Source organism: Macaca fascicularis, chromosome 10 (genome assembly GCF_037993035.2).
Source record: "Macaca fascicularis isolate 582-1 chromosome 10, T2T-MFA8v1.1".
Classification (NCBI taxonomy): domain Eukaryota; kingdom Metazoa; phylum Chordata; class Mammalia; order Primates; family Cercopithecidae; genus Macaca; species Macaca fascicularis.
The window spans coordinates 17042031-17060375 of NC_088384.1; the positions used below are offsets into that span (position 1 = coordinate 17042031).

The following is an 18345-nucleotide window of genomic DNA, read 5'->3' on the forward strand; positions in this document are numbered from 1 at the left end:
GCAGTAGCTACTATATGGGGCAATGCAGATATAAAACATTTCCATCATCACAGAAAGTCCTTTTGGATAGCATTGCTCTAGAGCTATTGCAGGGTGTGAAAAAAATTAGAGAAGAGAAGGAATTTTTGAGAAGTATTGCTTTGCATTATAAATCAGATTTTCTCTAGTCTTCTACGAGAGATGCAGACAAATATCAAACTATTTTTTTCAGTGATAAAGATAATTTGACAGTTGATCTCTATTTTTTTTTTTTTTTTTTGCATGGAACCAGGTATAGAGTCAGTCTCCATGAGTACACCAGATCAGATCTTGTTACAAGCGATTGCAGATGGGACTGTCAATTGCGAGTTATCATTATGTAGGAGAAAGACTATTGAAGTTGGCTTCCAAAAATCTCGGTTCAAATCCCAGCTCCTTCACTTACTATGTAAAAATCAAAGTATGCTGGCTGATAAGAATGACTCCCTTTCCCACTGGTTTTATCTTGTTTTATGGGAAGAGAAATGTCAGGCAGTGAACATTTACTGAGCTCCCACTAAAAGCAAAGTCGCCAATGACTCAGTTTTGACAGCAAATACAATGTGAACAAATGGCTCTTCCAGAGGAATTCAGATCCTAAAAAAGAGAACAGGCCAGGCACGGTGGCTCACGCCTGTAATCCCAGCACTTTGGGAGGCCGAGGCGGGTGGATCATGAGGTCAGGAGATTGAGACCATCGGTGAAACCCCGTCTCTACTAAAAATACAAAAAAATTAGCCGGGCGTGGCAGCAGGCGTCTGTAGTCCCAGCTACTGGGGAGGCTGAGGCAGGAGAATGGCATGAACCTGGGAGGCGGAGCTTGCAGTGAGCCAAGATCATGCCACTGCACTCCAGTCTGGGCGACAGAGTGAGACTCCGTCTCAAAAATAAATAAATAAATAAGTAAACAGAACAGACCAAAAAAAGAAACCACCTCAGGAAATCTCCCCATGGATGTACACACAGGAGCACATGACAATCTCGAAGAATTTGGAATGCTGGTGGGACTTGGCATGATTCATGTGGAGATAGATTAAGCAGGTCAGTCATTCTTTTGTCCTGGCCTGTCTTCTCAGGGCTATCTATCCTCCTCTTAATTAGTCTATTATGCTTGCAGGTGATTTTATCTATAACCATGAAGTCAAAACACTCACTGGCATTCAATCTCCCAGACTCTTCAGGCACTCATTGGCATAAGTGAGATGAATTCACTTTTGCAAAGAGGCCCATCACCAGAAAAGAGTTTGCACTTGCAGGCTCCTCAGGTAGGAAAAGGTGTTTAGACTGGCTTTATCAGATCAGAAATTTAGTTGGCCATCCTGCTATCCGTGTTTTGAAAATGTTATGGGTACACTGGAAAAATAAGGGTGGTTGTTTGACAGTTTCCCTTTGAGTTAGTTCTAGGATCCGGAAGCCTGATGAAAAAAAAATCTCAAATAAAACTATTGTTTAGAAAACCTTAGATCTTTCCCTTGCTTTGACTGTATCATTGAGCCATGTTTCAGTAAGGCAGTACAAAGATGGTGCATTACCATCCTGCATGTCTAACCACCTCCCCAGCCCAGGGCTTTGCCAATGCACTGAGGTGTGATTTTTTTTTCCTTCCAATTTTATGACTTAGGTAACTGCGAAAATGAAACTGCATTCATTGAAGAGATCCTGACTAGGCAGGCCCTAACAAAATATAACTTAAACATCTTTTACAGAGTCTTTGATAGCAAAACTTAATCATTCCCTTTCAAACACCCATTGAGTTTTTCCTTGTGAACAGAGCCCTTTATATGCTAAGGAAGGCAATGTGCTCAGTGAATAATTCATACTCCCAGCCTCCCATGCAGCCAGGATTGAGATATGACATAGTTCTCAAAAACAACAGCAATTTTGATATGCTATGTAGGATTTTCCAATTTGCATTATGCAAATACTTCTACCATGGTGGATTTCAAGGCACCAACAGTTTAACGACTGGCACATAAAATCCCTAAAAGTGTAACAATCAACTCTCTCAAGCTGGTACAAACCAACTTTGGAAGACAATTGGTTCTAGCCAATGAGACAGTAGCTGAATTCTCCTGGAATTTCTAGGAATGTTCTGGCCTTTCTGGCAAAGTCAAAAATAATTTTAAAGAAGATAAAAGCTCTAACTACCCCAGTTCCTCTATCCTTTCTGTTTTGACCATGATGTGGTGTCTGAAATTTCAGCAGGAATCTTAAAATCATGAGACAACAAAGCAAAATGCTAATAGACAAAGTAGAAAGATGATGGAAATCAGAACACTTGTTGGCACCCAGAAACCAACACTCCAGCCATGGACTGCCCACCCACAGTCTTCTTGTTGTGAGACTGAAATCAGACCCTATACTTGTTAGTTACAGGTGGAAATACCTCATATGGGAAGGGAGGCTCTATACTGAGTCTAGGGAGAGAAGCAGAAAAAAAGATGGGGAGAGGAAGCTATGCATCATAGTAGAAGGCAGAAGACCGGGTTATAGAAACGATTGCAGCATCATTTTCCCTCCATACTATTTTCCCTTTTCGTTTGGAGGTTATTTACATTATTCCTTTTATGTAAGAATTATCCTTGATGTTTTAATATGCATGCTTAATAAGTCTAAAGTTAATCAAAATCTTTACTCTCCTCCTGAAAAGCGTTAAGTACCTTAGAACACCTTAATTTGTCTGATGACCTCCTTCCCTGTTTGTATGCCTTTGTTATCACTTTAGTTTTATAATTTTTTTTTTTTTTTTTTGAGACGGGTTACTCTGCCAGGCAGACTGGAGCCCAGTGGCTCAATCTTGGGCTCACTGCAACCTCCACCTTCTGGTCTCAAGCCATCCTCATGCTTCAGCCTCCCAAGTAGCTGGGACTATAAGCATGTGCCACCACGCCCAGCTAATTTTTGCAGTTTTTGTAGAGACAGGGTTTTGTCATGTTGCCCAGGCTGGTCTCAAACTTCTGAGCTCAAGCAATCCTCCTGCTTCGGCCTCCCAAAGGGCTGGGATTACAGGCATGAACTACCTTGCACAGCCCTGTCTTGTTTTTCAATCCTTAAATTATCCTCTCCCCAGTCTCTCGATTAGGTCCTCTGATATCACTCCAATTAACATACAAATTAAATGCCTCTCTGTTCTCTATGCTTCTTCCCATTTCCTCTATGATTGGTGTTGATTTATCTCTGTGCTACATTCTATTTTATTTCCTCAGATTTATCTTATGGTTTTTAAAGCCCCTGTCTTTTTCTAACTTTTTTAGCATATCGATGTATCTGTCTAATCTGCCTATTGAAGTTTTTTACTTTTAATGCAGTCAATGTGTCGCTTAATGATGGGGATTTATTCTGAGAAATGCATTGCTGGGCAATTTTGTTATTGTGCGATCATCGTGGAGTGTATTTACACACGTCTAGCTGGTAGGCTATGTGGTATGGCCTGTTGTTCCTAAGCTTCAAAACTGTATGACATTTGACTGTACTGAATACTCTAGGCAGTTGTAACACATGTATCTCAACATAGAAAAGGTACAATACAAATATGCTATAAACCTTTTTTTTTTTTTTGAGAGGAGTCTTGCTCTGTCGCCCAGGCTGGAGTGCAGTGGCACGATCTCGGCTCACTGCCAGCTCTGCCTGCCAGGTTCACACCATTCTCCTGCCTCAGCCTCCCAAGTAGCTGGGACTACAGGCATCCGCCACCACGCTCGGCTATTTTTTTTTTTTGTATTTTTAGTAGAGACGAGGTTTCACCGTGTTAGCCAGGATGGTCTTGATCTCCTGACCTCGTGATCCACCCTCCTTGGCCTCCCGAAGTGCTGGGATTACAGGCATGAGCCACTGTGCCTGACATAAACCATTTTTAAGATGGTACATTTATGTAGGTCACTTACCATGAGTGGAGTTTGCAGGACTGGAAATTGCTCTGGGTGAGTCAGTGAGTGGTGAGCAGATATGAAGGTCTAGCACATTACTGTATAATATTTTAGACTTTATAAACATTGTATATTTAGGCTACACTAAATTTATTTAAAACTGCTTTTATTCAGTAATAAATTAGTCCAGTGTGGTGGCTTATGCCTGTAGTCCCAGCACTTTGGGAGACTGAGACAGGAGGATCATGAGGTCAGGAGTTCCAGACCAGCCTGGCCAACACAGTGAAATGCCGTATCTACTAAAAATACAAAAATTAGCAAGGCATGGTGGCAGGCACCTGCAGTCCCAGCTGCTCGGGAGGCTGATGCAGGAGAATTGCTTGAACCCAGGAAATGGAGGTTGCAGTGAGCCAAGATCACGCCATTGCACTTCAGCCTGGGTGATAGAGAGAGATTACATTTCAAAATAAATAAATAAATAAATAAATAAATAAATATTATAATAAATTAACCTTAGTTTACTGGAACTCTTTACATACTTTCAAATTTTTTAATCTTTTGACTCTTTTCTTATAACACAGCTAAAGACACATATTGTGCAGGTGTACAAAAATATTTTTTCTTTAAATCCTTATTTTATAAGCTTAATTTTTCCCCTATCTTTTTAACTTTCTAAACTTTTCTTGTTAAAGAGTAAAACACAAATACACACATTAGTGTAGGCCTCCGCAGGGTCAGGCTCACCAATATCACTGTCTTCCACCTCTACAGCTTATCCCACTGGAAGGTCTTCAGAGGCGGTAACACGCATGGAGCTGTCATCTCCCGTGATAACAGTGCCTTCTTCTGGAATACCCCTTGAAGGACCTACCTGAGGCTGTTTTACAGTTAACTCATTTATTTTGTAATTAGAATGAGTGCACTGTAAAATAGTGATAAAAATAGTAAATACATAAACCAGTAAGGTAGCTATTTGTTATCATCAAATATTATAGGCTGTACATAATTTTATGTGCTATGCTCTTATACAACTGGCAGTGCTGTAGGCTTTTTTATGCCACATTACCACAAAAATGTGAATAAAGCATTGTGCTCTGGCATCACTAGACAATAGGAAGTTTTTAGTGCCATTAGAACGTGATGGGCCCACCGTTGTACATGCAGTCTGTCGTTAACTGAAATGTTGTTTTGAGGCACATGAGTGTACTACATTCTTTGGGTTTCTTCAAAACCTGGTTGGTTCTCTTGCAAATATACCTAGTCATTTCTGTTTATCTCTTGTTCCTCACTTAATACTTTCTATTCCTTCCTATTTCCTTAATTATGTTAACCTGATAATATTTTATAGGAAATTCAGAGTGTGGGATGGGAACAAAAGTCAGTCTTTCAGAGTTAAAAAGCAGAGTGCCCCTTGCTGACATATTAGTCATGCTTAGAATCATGGAAGTAGTATAGGAGTGTATATATATATATATAAAATATATGAGATATATAATTGGGTTTATATATGCATATATATTATATATAATATAGGGTTTATATATGTAATATATATTATATGTATTATATATCATATATAATATATAATACATATATAAACCCTATATTATATATATATATCTCTCCATGCAGTGTGTCATCTTCTTACTGTATAGCTTACTATATAGCTAGTAATAAGACATACTACATGCAGTATTTCCAAATCCCTGCTTCTCCAGGGATGATAAGCCCTTTATTTTTCTGAATTTGATGGATTAAAAGGAATTGGCTCCTTTATCCCATAAGATCTCTGTGAGAAGAGTGATATGATATGTGATAATATACTCATTATGCAGGTGGCACCTAGGGGGCTCTGGGAGTTTAAGTAACTTACCCAGATCACAAGCTCTGAAAGTTGGGGTGGAAGTTCAGTGCAGACCTTCTGAGGCCAAATGCACTTTTTTTTTTTTTTTTTAAAGCCACATCTCCTCATTTCCTCCTGAGATCTTGCTGTTCCTTCACCCATCTCTATTCCTGAGCAAGAATTCTAAGTGTATGATCAGTTGCCAGCTGCTGATTTATTTTGGAAGCAAGGATTGGCTGTAATTGGATGGTGCCTGCTGCACATTCTAGGAATGGCACAAATTAGAAAACTAAGATGGGTCAGGGGGACAAGATCTTGATGAAGAAGGCACAAAGAAGGCTTCTCGTTTGGAAGAGAAAGTGCAGGTGTGTTTGGGTGGGCAGCCAGCTGGATTTAGTCTTGGGTTTGCTGTGGCATTTGCTGAGTTGGGGAGATAAGTTGGGGCACACAGCTCTGGGAAATGCGATAGAGGTGATTTCTCCAAGGCTCTCTGCCTCATCAGAGCCCAAGTGAAAGGCATTGAATCGGCCCCCGGAGGCCTTGTACTTGCTGTGGCTCTAGATGCTGCTGGTTGGAACCTGGTTTTGAGGCATCACCCTTGGATCCGAACAGATTCAATGCGGATTCTGAGGCTCATCTTCAGAGAGAAGGGATCATCAAGAATATAAACAGAACTGTCATTCTAGTGGCATAGAAACAGCATGGGGCATAAAGTGTAAGCCATTGGCGTTCTAGTTCTGACTCATTAACTTAATTTATTTTTCCAACAAATATTTACTCAGGGCTTACTCTGCATCAGAGACTGTGCTGGGCGTGAGGATACAGTGTTGGGCTGGACCAGACAGAGTCTTGTGCTCTCAAATAATACCTTGAGCGCGTCCTGTAAAAATAGAAGTGATTACTCTGTACCAGGAACCTGTGTCAGGTATTTTCCAGGTAATTAGACCTCACAACAATTCTACGAGGAAAGAAGATGTCACTTATGACAACTGAAATGTGGAAAGGCTGCACAGTTTGCCCCAGATCCAGTAATCAGTAAATATCAGAGCCAGGATTCAAACTTAAATCTGTTGACATCAAAGCCAGTATTCTTAACCATTCCCAGGGCCTCAGTTTTATTTCCATCTTTAAAACAGGAACAATTAATTAACTCAACCTTTTTAATAAGCTCATTGTTAGTATCAAATAAAAAGGTTTTCTTTGAGACATTTGAGACAGGTGTCACTTTGTTGCCCAGAGCTGGAGTGCAGTGGCATGATCATAGCTCACTGCAGCTTCGAACTTCTGGGCTCAAAAGATCCTCTTGTCTTAGCCTCCCAAGTAGCTGGTACTACAGGTTCACACTACCATGCCCAGTTAATTTTAAAAAAATTTAGAGATGGAATCTCACTATGTTGTCCAGGCTGGTCTTGAACTCCTGGTTACAAGGGATTCTCCCATCTTGGCCTCCCAAGGTGCTGGGATTACAGGTGCAAACCACTGTACCAGGCCAACAGTTTTTAATGTTTAACTACACAGGCAGTCCCCTAGAGTTGACATTTTTCCAGTCTCCCTTGAACATAAGTGTCACCACATAACTAGGTTCTGGTCAATAGCATGTAAGGAGAGGTGTTGTATGCAACTTCTAGTCATGCCCTTAAGGGAAAGAGAATATATCCTCCCTCTTCTTTTACCCATTCCCCGCTGACTGGAACACAGATAAGTAACCTTGTGAGTAAGATAAGCAGCATCCAAGGTGAGCAACCCTTGGACCATGAGGCTGAGAACAACACCTGAGGGAGGATGAACCCACAGATAAAAAAAGCCTGGGTCTGTTTTACCTTGGAGAGTTATACTAACTTTGGAATTGCTACTGGCAGATTGTCATGGAGAAAAAATTAACTATCTCATTTAATCATCTGTTATTTTGTGTTTCTGGTATATACAACTGTACCTATATCCTTACCAAAATATCATCCACGTAAAATAGAAACATAGCAGAAAGGACTCGTGATTAGGGATCAGGAAGCCTGGCTTTCTTCTCCTCTTTGTTACTAACCTACTTTGTGACCTTAAGGCAAGTCACCCTTCTTCTCTGAACCACAGGTCTTTCTCTGTGAAGTGAAAGGAGTAGAATGAGAAGTAACTAAAGTCCTTTCCAGCTTGGATGATCTGTGAAACAAACAGTGCTATTTATAACAGATAGCTATTTATTCCAGCAGTCCCCAACCTTTTTGGCACCAGAGACAGGTTTCATGGAAGACAATTTTTCCATAGACCAGGGGGATGGGATGGGGATGGTTTGGGGATGATTCAAGTGCATTACATTTACTGTCCAGTTTATTTCTATTATTATTACATCATAATATATAATAAAGTAATTATGCAACTCACCATAATGTAAAATCAATGGGAGCCCTGAGCTTGTTTTCATGCAACTAGATGGTCCTGTCTGGGGGTGATGGGAGACAGTGACACCCAAAGTATGTTGCTTATGTCCATTCTCCTCCATAATCTCGTTTTGGATGCTGTCACTGCAGAAAACACTGCTTCACAAAGAGAGAATGTTGGAAATGGAAGCAGACTTTTTGGTGCTTTTGTGGCAATCTCAGGATATTCGCCTTGACTTCAATCTGGACTGTATGGAGATTCGAAGTTGTCTCAAACATACCTTTAAGGCTATCGTCATTTGCGATCTCAAGCAGTTGACCCTCTTCTAGCACAAACAACGTTGATTCACTTGGCTTATTCAAAAGTGGATTATACAACTCACCATAATGTAAAATCAGTGGGAGCCCTGAGTTTGTTTTCCTGCAAGATGGTCCCATCTGGGAGTGACAGGAGACAGTGATACCCAGAGTGTGTTGCCTATGTCCAGTCTGAGAAGAAAGAATCCTCCTGTCTGAGAAGGAAGGATCTCCTTCCTTCTCAGTTCGGGGTCTTTCGTGGTTGGGAAGGAATGCTGAAACTCTTTTGAAAACCGAGATAGGTGATCATGTACCAGCTGGGAGAAAGAAGGCTCTGGCTCAGTCTCTTTCAAAATCTCTGCTAATGTTTGAAACATGTCAGAAATCCCAGTGTTCACTCATTGCCCCCATAATTTCAGTTTGGCTTCTAAGGCAGTTACTTTATCTGCCAACTTGAACACAGTTGTCGTTCTCCCCTGAAAGTGACAGTTTGAGTTTGCTGAGCAGGTTGAATATGTCACACAAGTAAGCAAGTTTTGCAACCCATTCTGTATCACTGAAATGTGCTGCCAATGATGACTGTTCTTCTAAAACAAATCTCTGGAGTGGCTGTGGTAACTCAAAAACTCTGGCCAGTGATCTACCTTTAAAACACCATCTCACGCCGGGCGCGGTGGCTCAAGCCTGTAATCCCAGCACTTTGGGAGGCCGAGACGGGCGGATCACGAGGTCAGGAGATCGAGACCATCCTGGCTAACACGGTGAAACCCCGTCTCTACTAAAGAATACAAAAAAACTAGCTGGGCGAGGTGGTGGGCGCCTGTAGTCCCAGCTACTCAGGAGGCTAAGGCAGGAGAATGGCGTAAACCCGGGAGGCGGAGCTTGCAGTGAGCTGAGATCCGGCCACTGCACTCCAACCTGGGCGACAGAGCGAGACTCCGTCTCAAAAACAAAACAAAACAAAACAAAACAAAACGAAAAAAAACCATCTCACGTCCGGGCACGGTGGCTCATGCCTGTATTCCCAGCACTTTGGGAGGCTGAAGCAGGCAGATCACCTGAGGTTCGGAGTTTGAGACCAGCCTGACCAACATGGAGAAACCCCATCTCTACTAAAAATCCAAAATTAGCCAGGCATGGTGGTGCATGCCTGTAATCCCAGCTACTCCGGAGGCTGAGGCAGAATTGCTTGAACCTGGGAGGCGGAGGTTGCAGTGACCTGAGATCACTTCACTGCACTCCAGCCTGGGCAACAAGAGCGAAACTCTGTCTCAAAAATAAAATAAAATAAAATAAAATAAAAATTTTAAAAAAAGGAAAGAAAAGAAAAGAAAACCATCTCATTTCTCTGTATAAGAGATGTGTGTGCTCTGTGTTCATCTCATCACAGAGCTACACAAACAGACATGAGTTAAGGGCACATATTTTAATGTGATTGATAATTTTAACCACATCCTCCAAAATGTTAAGTTCAGATGGCATTTTTTCAGCTTGCTAGCATTTCTCTGTGGATGACACAGTGCATAGACTCACATTCAGAAGCGACCTCTTTGACCTGAGTAGTGAAACCAGAAAGGCGTCCAGTCATGGCATCCACTCTGTCCATGCATATACCGACACAAAATGGCCAATTCAGTTTTCCTGATATGTAATCATTCTAAGACTTGAATAGTTCTGCAGCTGTGGTGTTCACTGGCAACAAAAGTACACATAACATATTCTCATGCACATCCTCCTGAAAAATATATTGCACAAAAACAAGCATTGTTGCCTTATTGTCAACATCAGTAGACTCATCAACCTGGATTGCATACCATGATGACTCATCAAACCTCTCTAACAATTGTGCCTCAATATCCTCTGTTATTTCACCACTTCTTCTAGTTATGGTGCTAGCTGAAAGAGGAATATGTGCCACCTCTTGAACTGCAGCTTCTCCAAACAAATTCATGACAAATATCCCCAGCAGCAGGCAGGATCAAGTCTTCTCCAACAGTAAAGGGCTTCTTAGCTTTAGTAATGCAGGTAGCTACTAAGAATGATGCTGTCAGTGCAGACACATTTAATGAAGTGGTGGCCTTCAATAATTGCTTCTGTTCTTTGTGTTCACGTGTTTTGCTTTTGGAAAAACTCCAAAGACTTGTCTTTTAATGCAGGGTGCTTGGTCTCCATGTGGTGAAGCAGTTTTGAAGGTTTCATGGCTCTGCTGGATAGTCGGTCACCACATATTATACAAAGCAGGCTTGAAGAATATGAACCCCCTGTTACAATGATGCTGCAATTTAAGTAGGACTCTAGGCATTTTCTTTCAAATCCACCCTTCTATTTGTTGGCAGTCTTAGAGAGAGTCTTCTGCTGTTTCATCATTGGGTCTTTCCCCCTTTTCAAAGAAGCTCTCCAGTGACATTTATTTTTTACTCATTTTGATTAGGGTTAGCTTGTGTGCTTACCAAAACCGACTAAGACAAGCGCGCTGTGGGAAAGAGGTGCCAATGGAAATGGTAAAATAATGGGCAGGCCATACGCAGACTAAAATAAGGGTCAGATTCTGACTCAAAGCCTGCCACCAGATGCAGCTGTACAACTGAAGTACATCAACTCACTTGCCACTTTAAAGCCTGCCACCAGATGTAACTTGTCACTTGCCACTCACAGATAAGGTTTTAATATGAGTCTGTAAGCAATTGATTTATTATAGTCTCTGTGCAGTCAAGCGTCTCTGCTAATGTTAATCTGTATTTGCAGCTACTCCCCAGGGCTAGCAACACTACCTCAGCTCCTCCTCAGATCATCAGGCATTAGATTCTCATAAGGGGCTCACAACCTAGATCCCTTGCATGTGTAGTTCACAATAGGGTTCACACTCCTATGAGAATCTGATGCTGCCACTGATCTGACAGGAGGCAGAGCTCAGGTGGTAATGCAAGCAGTGGGGAATGGCTGTAAATACAGGTGAAGCTTTGCTTGCTTGCCTATTGCTCACCTCCTGATGCGCAGCCTGGTTCCCTGGGGCTTGGAGACCCCTGACTTATTCCACAATTATTTACAAAATGTCCACTATTGCAGGCACTGGGCTATGCACTCAGCCATAAAGATGGACAAAAATGGGCTTGTTTTGGTCTATGAGAAGTTTATAATCTAAAGAAAAGAGTCATGCCAAAAATCAGTTACCATCCTGTAAGATTTAAATTTGACAGGTGCATCTGAACATGGAGTCAAGGAGCCCCTCATCTGTCTGAGAAATCTTGGAGGAATACACAAGCATGGTGACAGGCAAACTAAAACTTGAAGAATGAGCAGAAAATCAATCCTCTATATTGGGCAGGGGAAGCAGGTTAGAAAAAGGGCATAGCAGAAGGGAAGAAAAATAGAATAAAAGGCATGAAGGCATGAAATAACATGGTGGATCTGAGGAAGAGACAATTCAAGATGGCCACGGTACAGCCATGTTGGAGAGACCAGTGGAGTGTGAAGCTGCACAGATGAGCAGGGAACAGGCAGGGAAGAAATGTTCCTTGACTAGGGGCTGAAATCATGATCCTGGAGATTATGGGGAGCCACTGAGGGATTTTAATACAGAAGAGGCATGATCCTATTTGCACTAGGGAAAGGTGACTGTGGCCTAAATGTGGTGGAAGTAATTCATGGATATAAAAACAGAGCGGGGGTTCAAGTTGGAGACTATCCCAATAATTCGCGCAAGATACTTTGTGTCTGACCAGCTCTATGATATGAAGACGAGCTCAAAAATATTCAAGAAATATGTTTGACCATTTGACACATCTTTTTCAACTTAAGAAGCAAGGGTTAAGGAGAAGGCAATGTCTAATTTAGGTTTCTGGCCAGGGAGACTAGCGAGATGATGTCATTAACTGAGAGAGAGAATATAGGAGGGTGAGCAGCCTCCTGAGTTTAGAAGAAAGAGGTGAGCCTGAGAATGAATATACTGAGGGGAAGTGTGTATGGGACACTCAGTTATGCTGGTCTAATGAGAACAATCATAACCAACAGTTACCATGAACCCGGATGGTTCTAAGTAGTTTACATGTGTGGTGAGGCCTTTAACCCTCATGAAAATTCTACCTAAGTGTTATTATTTTCCTCATTGATAGAGAAAAAAACAGACACAGAGAGTTTCAATAACCACCTCAAAGTCACATATTTAATAAGTGGAAAAGCTAAGACTTGAACTCTGGCAGATGGGCCCCCAAACAGTGCTAGTAACCAGTGGACCACACCAATGTGAGCTATATGGTAATGGTGTTCCAGAGGGGACCTGGGCTGGAAATTTCCAAGTGGGAATCTGGGCTGGGCATCGGCATCTTCATGGCATGATGAATTATTAGACTGAATGAGGTCATTCTGGGAAGCAAACTAGAAAAGGTCTGAGTATGTAACTGAAAAACATCAACATTTAAAAGTTGGGCCAACAGATTTCCAAAAGGATAACAAAAATGGAGTGATTAATGTGGGTGAGGCCACGTAGGTGAAGCAATTAATTACATACAATGTTACTGAATGCCTACTAAGTGACAGGTCTGGTACTATAAGTTGTAGTCCTTGTCCTTGCAGGTGTTTGTGGGGAGAGAACAGACAGACAAATGCTCAGCTACCTGGTACAATGTGAGTAATAAAGGAGCTGTTTACAGGATACCACAGAAGCTCAGAGGAGGGAGCCCCTAAGTTACTCTGGGAAGTTCAAAGAAGATTTCACAGATCTGGGAGCACTTGAGCAGATGTTTAAAAGAACAGGAGTTTACTTGATTGACAGAATGTGTTAATTTATTCTTGCATTGCTATAAGAAATATCTGAGACTGGGTAATTCACAAGAAAAGAGGTTAATTGGCTCACAGTTCTACAGGCTGTACGGAAGCATAAACCCAGCATCTGCTTCTGGGGAGGCCTCAGGAAGCTTCTAATCATGTCAGAGGGTGAAGAGGGAGCAGGCATTTCATAAGGTAGGAGCAGGAATAAGAAAGAATGCAAGGTGCTACACAGTTTTAAACAGTCAGGTCTCATGAGAAGTCACTACAGCGAGGACAGCAACAAGGGGATGGCACTAAACCATTCATGAAGAAAATCCACCCCCATGATCCAGTCACCTCTCACCAGGCCCCACCTTCAATACAGCATGAGATTTGGGTGGGGACACAGGTCCAAACTATATTACAGGGAAATAAAGGACATTACAGTTAAAAGAGAAACATTGTGTTCAGTATCAATTAGGACTCATGCTTGTCAACAACTCACCCAAGAAACAACAGATTAATACGGTCAGAAGCAGGCAGGAACAGGCAATTCCATCTTGGTGTAGTGGCTCCACCATGCCATAGGAGAGTAGACTCTTTCCATTATTTCTGTCTTCCATCCTTAGCATTTGCCCCCAATGTCACCTTGTGGTCCCAAGATAGCTGCTGCACTTCCAGACTCCTATGTTTACATTAGAGGCCCAAATGATTAAAAAAAAAAAGAGGGGGGGGGGGTCTGAAGGGCGAGTTGAGTCTGTATCCTTTAATATTGTTTCTCAAACACTTCATGTCACCAACGCACAACCACATGGCTACGGTTGGCTGCAGAAAAATGTGGAAAGATGAGTATTTTTAGCTGGGCACATTGGTGTTCTTTTTTAGGGAGAAGAAAGGGAAAATGGGTGTCGGATAGGTGAACAGGCATCTACCATGCTGCTGTAGAAGAATTGTGTTTCTGGAAGACAGGAAAATCTGGCCCTAGTTGTAGCTATGACTTTAGCCCAGCCCTATAAAGGCTCTGTGTCTCGATTTTGTCTTACGTGAAAATAGACACGAACTTCACCCATGTCACGTAACTATCACTAATATCTTTGTAGAGGGCATATCACAAAATGCTTGGGATCAAAGTAAAGAGCTTTGCCTATATATGAAGAAGGATGGTAATTTTCTGTTAATAATTTCGAGAAGGAGACTCAGGAAATGGACCACCGCCTATTCAGAAAAGGTTCTCTGAGGTACAAAAGAAGACACACACAATGTGTGTTTATCTCACAAGCAGACATTTTTAGCATATGCATCTAATGCCTTAGACTCTATTCCAATTGTTGAGCAGATAGGTGTTTTTTTTTTTGTTTTTTTTTTTTTACTAGACCTAGATAAAAGTCTGTATTGTTGGAATGTATTGAAACCAGATTAAAGAATAATAATGCTATAAGCACGAGGCTGTTATGCTGGGAGCCTGTCACTATGGGTGGCTAAGTAAGTGGTAATAGAAAGGACCAAGAGGAAGCTGATAATACCCATATCTGATGTGGAGGATGTAGTTCGTGAGGCTGCCTCCTCTAACAATCCTGTCTTCTTTCTTCATTTCCTGAACAATCTCGCCAGTGGCAGGGAAGGGAGCAACTGGCATTCTTGCTGCCTGCCTGCTGAGCAAAGCCAAGATGATTAATTTTCATTTGCAGAAGGCTGAATTATCTCTGCCCCGCATGCTAGCACACATAGTCCAGTAATTTATTTTTTCTTCCAACTTTATTTTAACACAGGTCCAGATGGGACTCTGGGCTAGCCAGTCAGGATTGCTAAATGGCTATGTCTTTGGGGAATTTGTATGCTAGCTTGAAGATGATGTTCAACAAATATTTACTATTCACAGTAATAACAGCTAACAATTATTGAGCACTTACTTTGTATTGGACTTCAATGTGCATGATTTTACCAGTGGTGAAGTTGAGTCATGGAAAGGTTGCATATTTTTCCCAATGCTTCATAACATTGGAGTTGGGATTTAAAGGTACTTTCTCTCTGATTCTTGTACTCTTAACCACTGTGATATATGAGTGACCGGACTGAGCACCTACTATGTGGTATTTTTGACTATGAGAAGACAGACTTGTAAACAAGAATTACAGAGACTCACTGAGATTTGTGTGGGAAGGTGACACAGAGAGAGGAACGAGCAATTGTAGCAGGGAGGAAAGGAAAGATGATGAAGGTGATGCTGGTGCTGTGTATTACTGGACACCGAGTTAGGAGTCCTAAATGTCATCCCTTCCCCATTTTGAGTGCCTGTGTCACATTGGGCAAGGTGCTCTGCCTCTCCAAGCCTCAGTTTTCCCATCTGTAAAATGGAAGACTTGCCTCAACCATCTAACTTTTAAACGGTGGTGAGGCTTGGTACCTTTCTAAACGTCCCAGTTGGGTAAAGCTGGAAGAATTTACTGCTGTGAACTTTCTCTTATTCCACAGTGTAGTGGCTTGAAATAGTGAAAATGTACCTTCTACCTTATTAGCTTTCAAGTTGTCTGCTTGCAGCTCCAAAAGGAGGAGATACAATGTGTGTGGAGATATAAGGTGTGTAATAAAGGAGCTGTTTACAGGGTATCATGGAAGCTCAAAAGGAGGAAGCCCCTGAATTACTCTGGGGAATTCAAAGAAGATTTTATTAGTGCATTTAATTCTGATGGTGAACCTACAACCAGCAGCCTTTTCCTGTTCCTCGTATGGAAGCTTTTCCTGTTCCTCATATAGAAGCTTGGTGGTGCCACCGTCAGAACAGAAAACCTTATAACCATCCATGCACTGATGTGAGTGACCCAGGTTGACAGGCTGGGGCTAGAGGGCTGGACACTAGAGAGCCTGGCAACCTCCTAGGACTTTTAACTCAGCTTTGTTATTTTTTAAATCTTTATGAAAACATGTATCAGTGGGGACAAATGTGGGTATTGATTGATTCATTCAATCAGCAAAAATGTACTGAACTCCCGCTGCATCGCAAGAGCTGTTCTAGGTCCTGAGGATATAATGGTCAACAAAATTGGCAGAACATCTTGCATTCGCAAGGCTTATATTCCTGTAATAGAGGCAATTATGATAAACAAAACACCAAATAAGTGGGAATTTGAGAAAACTTTGGGTATCAAGCCTTCAAGGCTCCTGTTTCTCTCATAGCTCACATCATCTTCCACCAAATCCACCACACTGAACTGATGATGCCTTGACAGGGTCAGGCTCTCACTTGCTGCGGGTTCTTTGTACATGCGGTTCCCTCTTTCTACCCTCTCTGCATTGCCTCCTTACCTTCAAAATTCTTTCTCATCTCTAAAATCTAAGCTTAAACGCCACTTCAAGAAATAATTCCCTATACTCTTCCACATTCGCTCTGCGTTTCTCCTGTTATGGCATATATCATGGTATACTGGGTCTGCTGGAACCACCTTAAGAACAAGTCCAAGTAATAGAGATATTAAGTGATAATACAAATGTTATAAATAATTGCTTCCAATTTATAGCCTAGATGAGACTGAAATTCTTTTGGAAATGTGTAAATTAATAAAAACAACTAAAGAGAAAATAGAAAACCTCAAAGGCCTATATCTATTAAGAATATTGAATAAATAATTTAAAACCTCCCCCCAGAGAAAACTCCAGGCCTAGAGGGCTTCGATGGTAAATTCTAACACACATGTAGGGTATAAATAATAACACTGCTACATCATTTCTAAAGAACCCATCTAAACAAATAGCATCTCAAATCCTACCTCACAAAAGAAAAAAAATTGGATTATAGACCTAAATGTAAAAGCTGAAATGATAAAATTTCTTGGAAAAAAAGAAAACACAGTAGAAAAATATTCATGACCCTGATGCAGGCAAAGATTTCTTTGAAAGTGAATCAAAACTGCACTAGCCATAAAAGAAAAGTATTTAAAAATTAAAATTCTACTTTTAAAAAGGTACTGAATTTAAAAAGGGGGGTAACTATGTCAGATAATGGGCATGTTAATTTGCTTGACTACCGTAGCCTTGTCACTATCTCTATGTATGTTGAAACATCATGTTGTATACCTTAGATATATACAGCAAAAAGATAAAAAGAAAATTAAAAATGCAAGCCACTTAAAGATTTAGTATGTATATATCAGACAAAAGACTTGTATCCAAATTATATGAATAATTTCTATATCTCAATAAGAAGAAGAGACAAAAAGAAATTTAAGTGAGTAAAAGATTTGAACAGACACGTCCCCAAAGGAGATATATGAGTGACCAATAAGCACATCTAAAGGGAAATGCATATTAAAACCATAGTGAGGGCTGGGTGCAGTGGCTCACGCCTGTAATCCCAGCACTTTGGGAGGCCGAGGCCAGTGCATCACGAGGTCAGGGGATTGAGACCATCCTGGCCAACACAGTGAAACCTCATCTCTACTAAAAATCCAAAAATTAGCCGGTCGTGGTGGCGCGTGCCTGTAGTCCCAGCTACTCAGGAGGCTGAGGCAGGAGAATCACTTGAACAAAGGAAGTAGAGGTTGCAGTGAGCCTAGATCACGCCACTGCACTCCAGCCTGGGCATATGAAGTTCTAGAAGACGCAAAACTTGCCTGTAGTGATAGGCCTCAGATCAGTGGGTATCTGGGCTGGGGAGCAAGGAGAGTTGATAGAGAAGGGGCAAGAGAGAACTTTCTGGGGTGACGGGAATATTCTATGCCCTCACTAGTTATATGGGTGGATACATATAACAAAATGCTTCATACTGTTCACTTAAAATGGATGCACTCATTTATTGTATCTAAATTCTACCTCAATAAATTTGATTTTTTAAATGCTCTCTTCTACTGTATAACCAAGTATTCTTTCCAACATTCATGTGCAGGTGGGGATGGAGCTGGGCATAACTAATGCCTCCTAGGGTGTCCTCAACCTACAGAGATTCAAAGATTCAAACCTTCCCTATGCTTCTACTGGTAACATCCTTCAGCTGGCTCATCCCTTGTGGCACCAAGGGGTCCCATATTAAATAAGCGAGCATCTAGAGCAAGTCCAGGTTGGTCCTTTCTGTTCTCGTCTGCCCCACAGGGAAGGGTACTGGCAGTGAATAAAATCCAGCCTGGGTGAGCTGTGTCTGAGGAGTGGAGAGGGTGCTGGCACGCATCACCTTCCGGTATGCAGAAGTGGAAGCTACCTGAAGACTCCTTCAAGG

The 18345-nt window shown here is 41.5% G+C and overlaps 1 long non-coding RNA gene across 1 annotated transcript in view; it reads left to right on the forward strand.

Moving 5' to 3' along the window:
- The window catches only part of LOC135965308 (uncharacterized), a 43894-nt gene extending 25549 nt beyond the window's left edge, over positions 1-18345 (forward strand). The window contains exon 3 of the long non-coding RNA XR_010578215.1: positions 18222-18345. This is a non-coding gene — a long non-coding RNA (uncharacterized lncRNA). The remainder of the gene's footprint in view (positions 1-18221) is intronic.